This window comes from Mchenga conophoros, linkage group LG3 (assembly GCF_057382185.1).
Source record: "Mchenga conophoros isolate Kocher_MC1m ecotype Shallow Benthic linkage group LG3, M_conophoros_male_GT1.1, whole genome shotgun sequence".
Taxonomy (NCBI): domain Eukaryota; kingdom Metazoa; phylum Chordata; class Actinopteri; order Cichliformes; family Cichlidae; genus Mchenga; species Mchenga conophoros.
The window spans coordinates 15,719,694-15,730,483 of record NC_140528.1 but is presented as its reverse complement, the minus strand read 5'-3'; the positions used below and the strand labels follow the sequence as shown (position 1 = coordinate 15,730,483).

The 10,790-nt window shown below is 40.9% G+C and overlaps 1 pseudogene; it reads left to right on the top strand.

The window, feature by feature from the left end:
• Nucleotides 1-769: 769 nt before the first annotated feature.
• LOC146577427 (uncharacterized) lies at nucleotides 770-9,324 on the top strand (annotated as a pseudogene).
• Nucleotides 9,325-10,790: the final 1,466 nt, after the last annotated feature.

Sequence of the window (10,790 nt, the reverse complement as noted above, 5' to 3'; positions counted from 1 at the left end):
CGACTGATCAGGGAGGGGGTGGGGGGTCACACATTGAAACAGACTAACGTGCAGAGGTACAGCCCAGGCAGAGAAATGTTGCTTTTAGACTTTGCGACTCGTTTTATTTCTCTATCTGATAAGAAAACTATTCAATCAGATAGTTATTTGTGGTGAATGAAATACGGTTACAGTTTCAAGAAGTTTTAAGCACCAAATCCGAAATCCAAGCACTGCAATATTAAAATCCAATTCAATTTCTTGTTTGCTCCGAAATCTACGACATGACTATATACAGAAAAGCTTGACATGGTATGCAAAAACCCCCCGAAGACAATACAAATACAAATACATGAACAAAAAATGTTTTAACTGTCAGTTATGTCATTTTAAAATTTTCCAAAAGTAACATTTTCTTTGATTGACTGATATTAAATTGATTAGGGTCAAGTTTAGTGTGAACAATATTACACAAACAAGCACGTGTGCGCATGCGCACATATGAGAATCCCTTCGATCGCTTCTCATATGTGCGCATGCGCACATATTAGAATCGCTTCGATCGCTTGTGACGTGGTAGCTTTGCTTTGATCCTTTCTGACGTCATAACTTTGCTTTGATCCCAAAACCCATAAATAGGAGCGCTCACCTGTTACTTTATGCTTAACGGACGTTGACCTGCAGCAACTAAAACCCTTTCGAGAAGTTTTGAGAGCAATTTACGAGAGAAATCAAAACAAGTTCAGTTTTGTTTCTCACCAATCCACAGCGCAAACAGACACATTACGCCATGTCAGCCAACCCATCCTTCGGCTCAGATGAGCTTGGAATATCTAAAGGGACCATTTTGGGAGATCACCACATGGTGGAGGCTTTCCTTGGAGAAGGAAGCTTTGGTGTTGTAACGAAATGTCGCGATACAAAAAAGAACCAAACTGTTGCTATTAAAGTCAACAAGAGCGACCCTGAAATTCTGCTCCAGGCAAAACTGGAAATTTTCATCCTGGAGCAGCTACGACGCTTGGATCCAGACAGGTGCAACATTGTCGAATGGAACGGCTATTTCCTCGATGGAGAGCGCATTTGCTTGAATTTCGAACTCCTCGACCAAAGCCTGTGGGACTACATAGGGGACCGGAATAACCAAGGTCTCCCAATGAGAGAAATCAGGCCAATTTTGCATCAGCTTGCAAATGCTCTATTTCACCTGGGTTCTGTGGGAATAGTGCATGCTGACCTCAAACCTGTCAACATCATGGTTGTGAACCGCAGTGAGTCTCAAGTCAGAGTCAAACTTATAGACTTTGGCATCGCATGTAACACCTCTGCAGTGATTCCTGGTGACTGTGTGGGGACAATTGGTTATTGTGCACCTGAGATTATGCTTGGCACTCCATATGATGAAGCAATTGACATGTGGTCTCTGGGGCTGGTAGCTGTGGAGCTTGCTACAGGGGTGCCTCTCTATCCTGGGGAAGACGATTATGAAGTTTTGAAATTCATAATTGAAACTCAGGGTCAGCTACCAGATCATCTTCTAGAGTCTGGCTTGTACACTGACAGCTATTTCATCGAGGATAACCACAACGAACAGCGCTGGACATTTAAGACCCCAGAACAATTTCAATACGAGACAGATTATCGATCCAAGGAAACTCGATATATAAAACTTAAGTGTCTCGATGACCTCGAACAACTGCTGAAAGTTAGGCGAGGACCGGAAAATGGCCAAACATTATTTGTAAGGCTAATCAAAGAAATGTTGGCCTTGGATGCAAATCAGCGCATAACACCCTCGGAGGTTCTGAAGCATCCCTTTTTCGACCCTGGCCTCTCAAGGAGAACCCCCTGCACTGACATGTATAGTACAGGGGGAGAACTCCTTGTGCTCTCTCAGCAGCCTTCAAGCTGGAAAAGTCATGGATCGCAAAAATTCAGCTGCAGTTTCCAAAACTCAGTTGAATTTCCTCAAAAAAGAGACATCAACACCTCAGCCAACCCATCTGCCTCTGAAGATGATCTTCAAATAACGGAAGGGACCATTTTAGGAGATCACCACGTGGTAGAGGCCTTCCTTGGAGAAGGAGGCTTTGGTTTGGTAACCAGATGTCGTGAAACAAAAAACAACAAAACGGTTGCTATTAAAGTCAACAAGAGCGACCCTGAAATTCTGCTCCAGGCAAAACTGGAAATTTTCATCCTGGAGCAGCTACGACGCTTGGATCCAGACAGGTGCAACATTGTCGAATGGAACGGCTATTTCCTCGATGGAGAGCGCATTTGCTTGAATTTCGAACTCCTCGACCAAAGCCTGTGGGACTACATTGGGGACCGGAATAACCGAGGTCTCCCAATGAGAGAACTCAGGCCAATTTTGCATCAGCTCGCAAATGCTCTGTTCCACCTGGGTTCTGTGGGAATAGTGCATGCTGACCTCAAACCTGGAAACATCATGGTTGTGAACCGCAGTGAGTCTCCCGTCAAAGTCAAACTCATAGACTTTGGCATCGCATGTAACACCTCTGCAGTGATTCCTGGTGACTGTGTGGGGACAATTGGTTATTGTGCACCTGAGGTTATGCTTGGCATTCCATACGACAAAGCAATCGACATGTGGTCTCTGGGGCTGGTAGCTGTGGAGCTTGCTACAGGGGTGCCTCTCTATCCTGGGGAAGACGATTATGATGTTTTGAAATTCATAATTGAAACCCAGGGTCAGCTACCAGATCATCTCCTAGAGTCTGGCTTGTACACTGACTGCTATTTCATCGAGGATAACTACAACAAACAGCGCTGGACATTTAAGACCCAAGAACAATTTCAATACGAGACAGATTATCGATCCAAGGAAACTCGATATATAAAACTTAAGCGTCTCGATGACCTCGAACAACTGCTGAAGGTTAGGCGAGGACCGGAAAATGGCCAATCATTATTTGTAAGGCTAATCAAAGAAATGTTGGCCTTGGATGCAAATCAGCGCATAACACCCTCGGAGGTTCTGAAGCATCCCTTTTTCGACCCTGGCCTCTCAAGGAGAACCCCCTGCACTGACATAAATAGTACAGGGAGACAAAACCTTGTGCTCTCTCAGCAGCAATCATCGTTTGGGTGGCCAGAATTCTAGGGGAGCTAGAAGTTCTTGTCGAAAAAAAGCCCAAAACAATAACATCAACAAAAACAACCAATGAATGTGGTCTTAAACTTGGGCACAATTTGGCTTGAAATCCATCAACTAATCTCTCAATATTCAAAGCGGAGCAGCAGACAACTTACCATCACATCAGTCCTTCAATCAGACCTACAACAAACGTCTTCCGTCTCTCACCCCAACCGGTCGCAGCAGATGGCTGCCCCGACCTGAGCCTGGTTCTGCCGGAGGTTTCTTAATCCTTAACATAAAGACAGCTATAAATTAGGATAATCAAACTTGATTGATTACCTCCTGCACCCCCCCACTGTGTGTTCAACAGGAAGCTAAAGACTGGTGCTGTTAAAGTGTTCAAAAAACAGCAGGAGCTCGGTGTGAGGCCACAGTGGGCCAAAAAACACAAGATGACCTCCAGCGAGGACAAAATGTATCTGGACGTCTCTGTGAGCATCTGTCTCACTGTGTAAGTGTAGCACAGTGTCTGTGTGTGCATGGCTGGGCAAGAGAGACAGCACAACTGAAAGCCAGCACTCAGACGAGGACCCGGTGCATCATCTGTCTCATCTCAGCCAGTTTACTTACAAACTCTTTAAGTTTGAATTTTAAAGCCGACAATGTGCACAGGGCAGTGATATTTAAAATGAAGGTAAACTATTCCAATCTCTGCAGCCCCAATTGTGTATCTCACACACACACACAGTCCTGAATTCATTACTGAAGTCTCATCCAGACGTTCAATGTGCTCTGTAATTAAATTGAGACGTGGGGTCAAAATTCCCACCTAGATTGAGTGAGATGAAATAGAAATCGGCTCTCCTCTAACTGACTTTATAGAAATAATTGCATAAGCTGCATTTATAACTGTTATTAAATAACAGCAGCACACGAGAACTAAAGTGTAATCCCAGCACATTTCGCTTCGCTTGCACTGATTCTTTAGAGATGACGACCGTGGTGGGTAATTAAGGGCAAACAATATACAAGTGGCGTGAAAAATGGAGGCTGCATTACCTTTCCAAAGCTTCCTTTCCCGATGGCCCGCAGTATCTGGAAGTGGTCAAAGTTTACTGTGGAGAAAATGAGAAGCAGTTAGTGAGAACGTGTCAGTTTGAGCTGAGCTATAAAACAGGGAACATGACATGTACAGCACTGTGCAAAAGTCTTGAGCCATCCCTCATTTGCTTCCAGGGATCCTTCACCTATCAGCAGAGAATGTCCCTTAGTCTGTAACACAGTCAAATATATTCTCAGGTAAGATTCAAGCATGCCATTCAGCGTGTTAGTACGAGCTCGGGAGCAGCTTGGGAGAACAAGAAAACAGAGACTGCTTCAGGTTGTCTTCCCAAATTGACTCAACTTTATTCACAAGTACAACAGTTTATATAGAGGGTAAAATTCATGAGACAGCAGATTTATCAGTTTAAACCAGTACAGACCAAGATAAGGCAGCGTCTTCCTGCCCTTGGGTGAAGAAGCATCCTTTGTGTAGTTTATCAGTTCAGCTACAATTGTGATTATCTCAGCGACATATTTTCAAGGCACAAAACAAAGAGTTCTTTCATTAGTGAAATCTGAAACAAACCATTTTGCCTTCAACAGGCGTCTCCTAAAAGATTAAGAAACTAATGTAGCTGAGGGAGTGATCTCTGTGGTATTTCAACCTTGTACCAGCCTGTGATTCTCACACATCAATTCTTGGGTCAAAGAGAAAAATAACTAAAACAAAGGGGCCTTATTGAATGACAGAGTTTTCCTGCGTCCAGTTATCCTTTAACTCGCATATCAATAATATTACACGTGCAGCATATTTCCAACTCCGTAACATTAATCGCCTCCGCCCCTTCCTCACACCTTACGCCACTGCCATTCTCATCCATAATCTTGTTATCTCTAGAATTGACTACTGCAACTCATTATTATTTGGCCTCACACAAAAATCTATCAACAAGCTCCAACGTGTCCAGAACCCTGCTGCCCGTATTATTACTAGGACTTCTTCTACCCACCACATCTCCCCAATCCTGAAGCAACTTCACTGGCTCCCGGTCAAATTTCGCATCCATTTTAAAATAATTCTGTATACATTCAAGGCTATTCACTCTCTCTCTCCACCGTACCTCTCTGACTTATTACAGATGAAGCTCCCATCCCGCTGCCTCAGATCTTCATCTTCTCTTTCTCTCTCTGTTCCCTCTGCTCGTCTGATCACAATGGGAGGGAGGGCCTTTAGTTGCTCTGCCCCTCGACTTTGGAATTCCCTACCCCCGGACCTCAGAAATATTAGCTCATTCTCTCTTTTTAAGTCCACCCTTAAAACTCATTTGTTTAAAATTGCCTATTCTTAAATTTCTGTATGTTTTAACTTTTATCTTCTATTCTTATCATTGTGTATATTTCCAGTTTTTATCTGTTGTACAGTGTCCTTGGGTGCTTTGAAAGGCGCTATTTAAATAAAATGTATTATTATTATTATTATTATAATGTCACTATAAAACAATATCCAGTAAATGCTCCCATGGTACTAAAATACCTAACAATTACGTTACTTGCTCTTCAAGTGAATCAACAAATGGCGAAATGAAAAGCCGAACAAATGCTATTTTAGAGAGTCTTAGCTTACGTGTGTTTATTTCATATTTTCAGTTCTTACCCTCCTCAACTAAATCGGTTTCAGTTATGTACTGAAATATAAGAATGGACATTAGAGGCTTCTTTCAAAGAAAAAACTCAGGTAAATGTTATTTTATATATTATGCTTTGTATGTTGTTCAGTATATTTCTATGCAAAACAAGAGGGATTTCAGTACACAGCAGGATATTCACATTTGTAACCAGATATTTACACTTTAGGGAGAAAACATAAAACATTTTTACTGTACATCAATTTAGAGTAAACTTTTGTTTTAGATAAATATTGAAATATCTTTTGAATTAGTTAAATGTCAGAATAAAGAGAGACAGAGCTGTCTATTTTTTAACACTTTGATCAAATTTAGGAGTACATGTACACTAAGTTTATTGTTAATTAATAAGAAAACTCCAGACGATTCCATTCTGAGCTTAAGAAGCTTCTGATAGGTTGGTAGAGTCCATGTGAGTAAGTTGGTGGCACAGCTGTGGATGCATATAAGGCAAAACACAGAGCCTGTTTCTGTGACATGGGAAAAATCAAGAGATGTCAACCAAAACACCAGGAAAAGAACTGTGGAGCTCCATAAGTGTGGCTCAGTTTGAATACAATTTGGTTCCATTTGCAATTAAGAAATACAGACAATTTCTCTCTTTCCTCTTAAAGTTAACAAATATGTTTTTTATATTTATCAATCTAAAAAAATAAACATTTAGTCTGATTTGATGTTACAATTAAAAAAGTGTTTGTGTTTTGATTTGAAGAGTACATAAATATCTGGTTTCAACTGTATATTTGATGATTGTCAGCACAAAGAGGGAGAGAGAGAGGAGCAGAGAGGGAGAGAGAGGAGCAGAGAGGGAGATGCAGAATGAGGACAGAACAGAGGTGGAACAAGAGCAGGTGAGACACACATGTTAGTCAAATGGTTGTTTACCAAAAGCATCACCGTATCATAGGTCCTCGTGTATCTCGTACCTAGTGTTTCTTTTTAGGTTTGCTATTTTTCAAATTCTACATTTATTAAGTTATGCAGGCTTGTTTGCACAACAAGGCTAAATAATTATATAAACTTTTCTCAATCTAAATAGTGGACTTTGGTAGAATTAAAAAAACAAGTGTAGTGCAGGTCTATGATGATTTTTAGTGCTATCATCTAGTTCTGATTCTGTCTTGGTTAAGTCCTCAGTAGCCCTGATTTTGAACTGTTGTAGTCCTGTTTTAATTCCGGATCAGTTCTGGGTCTGGTTGAATTGGGGTTTAGTCCTCGTGTCTTGATACAACCCCGACCTTGTTCTGCCTTGCTGCTTAATTAAAAAACTAGTTTAAGGTGTCCTGCATATGTGATATATATTTTTCCCTATATGAAGTCATTCTTTTTTGAACAAAACTCAAAACAGAGCCTATTAATCTTTCAGTCATTTCTACCCCCCCCCCCCCCCAAAAAAAAAAAAAAAAAAAATCCCACATGCATACTACCCTTTAGGGCTAAGCCCCGGGTGTTTCAAATGTCTGGCTCCGCCTCTGGTGGGGGGTCACACATTGAAACAGACTAACGTGCAGAGGTACAGCCCAGGCAGAGAAATGTTGCTTTTAGACTTTGCGACTCGTTTTATTTCTCTATCTGATAAGAAAACTATTCAATCAGATAGTTATTTGTGGTGAATGAAATACGGTTACAGTTTCAAGAAGTTTTAAGCACCAAATCCGAAATCCAAGCACTGCAATATTAAAATCCAATTCTATTTCTTGTTTGCTCCGAAATCTACGACATGACTATATACAGAAAAGCTTGACATGGTATGCAAAAAAAACCCCGAAGACAATACAAATACAAATACATGAACAAAAAAGGTTTTAACTGTCAGTTATGTCATTTTCAACATTTTCCAAAACTAACATTTTCTTTGATTGACTGATATTAAATTGATTAGGGTCAAGTTTAGTGTGAACAATATTACACAAACAAGCACGTGTGCGCATGCGCACATATTAGAATCCCTTCGATCGCTTCTCATATGTGCGCATGCGCACATATTAGAATTAGAAACTTTGCTTTGATCCTTTCTTTTTTTTTTTTTTTTTTTTTGCTAAATTATTTTATTATTGTAACAAAGCTTTTTGGCAATACCCCTTTTTTTTATTCATTTATTTATTCTGTTTATTTCCCCTTAAATTGAGCCTTATTTGTAAGGAAAACACATTTCTGGGATGAGCAGCTTTGATCCTTTCTGACGTCATAACTTTGCTTTGATCCCAAAACCCATAAATAGGAGCGCTCACCTGTTACTTTATGCTTAACGGACGTTGACCTGCAGCAACTAAAACCCTTTCGAGAAGTTTTGAGAGCAATTTACGAGAGAAATCAAAACAAGTTCAGTTTTGTTTCTCACCAATCCACAGCGCAAACAGACACATTACACCATGTCAGCCAACCCATCCTTCGGCTCAGATGAGCTTGGAATATCTAAAGGGACCATTTTGGGAGATCACCACATAGTGGAGGCTTTCCTTGGAGAAGGAAGCTTTGGTGTTGTAACGAAATGTCGCGATACAAAAAAACAACAAAACTGTTGCTAATAAAGTCAACAAGAGCGACCCTGAAATTCTGCTCCAGGCAAAACTGGAAATTTTCATCCTGGAGCAGCTACGACGCTTGGATCCAGACAGGTGCAACATTGTCGAATGGAACGGCTATTTCCTCGATGGAGAGCGCATTTGCTTGAATTTCGAACTCCTCGACCAAAGCCTGTCAGACTACATTGGGGACCGGAATAACCAAGGTCTCCCAATGAGAGAAATCAGGCCAATTTTGCATCAGCTCGCAAATGCCCTATTCCACCTGGGTTCTGTGGGAATAGTGCATGCTGACCTCAAACCTGTCAACATCATGGTTGTGAACCGCAGTGAGTCTCAAGTCAGAGTCAAACTTATAGACTTTGGCATCGCATGTAACACCTCTGCAGTGATTCCTGGTGACTGTGTGGGGACAATTGGTTATTGTGCACCTGAGATTATGCTTGGCACTCCATATGATGAAGCAATCGACATGTGGTCTCTAGGGCTGGTAGCTGTGGCGCTTGCTACAGGGGCGCCTCTCTATCCTGGGGAAGACGATTATGATGTTTTGAAATTCATAATTGAAACCCAGGGTCAGCTACCAGATCATCTTCTAGAGTCTGGCTTGTACACTGACTGCTATTTCATTGAGGATAACCACAACGAACAGCGCTGGACATTTAAGACCCAAGAACAATTTCAATACGAGACAGATTATCGATCCAAGGAAACTCGATATATAAAACTTAAGCGTCTCGATGACCTCGAACAACTGCTGAAAGTTAGGCGAGGACCGGAAAATGGCCAAACATTATTTGTAAGGCTAATCAAAGAAATGTTGGCCTTGGATGCAAATCAGCGCATAACACCCTCGGAGGTTCTGAAGCATCCCTTTTTCGACCCTGGCCTCTCAAGGAGAACCCCCTGCACTGACATGTATAGTACAGGGGGAGAACTCCTTGTGCTCTCTCAGCAGCAATCATCGTTTGGGTGGCCAGAATTCTAGGGGAGCTAGAAATTCTTGTGGAAAAAAAGCCCAAAACAATAACATCAACAAAAACAACCAATGAATGTGGTCTTAAACTTGGGCACAATTTGGCTTGAAATCCATCAACTAATCTCTCAATATTCAAAGCGGAGCAGCAGACAACTTACCATCACATCAGTCCTTCAATCAGACCTACAACAAACGTCTTCCGTCTCTCACCCCAACCGGTCGCAGCAGATGGCCGCCCCGACCTGAGCCTGGTTCTGCCGGAGATTTCTTCCTGTAAAAAGGGAGTTTTTCCTTCCCACTGTCGCCAAAGTGCTTGCTCATAGGGGGTCATATGATTGTTGGGTTCTCTGTATGTATTATTGTAGGGTCTACCTTACAATAATACATACAGCCTTGAAGTGACTGGTGATGTGATTTGCTGCTGAATGAATTGGGAACTAATTGGAAATCTGGATATTAATTAAATAAACCTGCTTTGAGCATCAATTAATTGTTGTTTGAAATTCTTTATAAATATATAAATATAGTGCCACTCTTCTACTGTTTAAATTGCAACTGTTTAAAACTGACTAATTTATTCATACACTTGAGCATAAACACACGCACAGTAAATGGCCTGTATTTGTACAGCGCTTTACTTAGTCCCCAAGGACCCCAAAGAGCTTTACACTACATTCAGTCATTCACACATTCACACACACATTCACACACTGGTAATGGCAAGCTACATTGTAGCCACAGCTGCACTGGGGCGCACTGACAGAACATTGCAGAACCTTCAGCACCTCGTATGAAAAATATTTGACTGTGTGTATGCTTTTAGCACTGTTTGGATTTGAGAAAATCTAAAATAAATCAAAATTTGCTTTTAGAAGTTGTTTTATAAAGTTCAGTGGTATATTATGCATACAATAGGACATCTATTTAGATTTACATCTTCCACAGAAAAAACTGCACATTACTGAAACTTAGTATACTGGACTTTGTTGTTGTCCCACACAGGTTCAATTTCGAGTGGTAGATGGCTCAGTGTTCAGTCAACCAAGATTTTATGATAGTGGGCACAATGAGATAGATAAGCTGCTTGTAAACAGTACTTTTATGCTCTCTTTTTCCATTTGGATAAGAAAGAAAGAACCAGGAAACAAAGGCAAACAAATAATCTGTGCCTTTATCCCAGATTCACATTATAAGAACAGCTGCTCAATGACCACTGTAGTCTTTGCTTACAGCACTTTTATCTAGATGTATGCAAAGTGATCCACTACACCTACTTTTACAGTTAAATCATTTTATGAGCACTGATGCCATTTTAATCTGAGTTTCTACTCAAATACAATCAGTAAAGAAAAACACAGTCTGTGACGTTTGTTTTGAAGGAAAGGGTATTCCCTGCAAATGTTTATCTTTGTGAGACTATTCAGAAAACAGTAATTTTGTTTTATAGGTGAGACACTTGGCCTCTTTTTTCATTT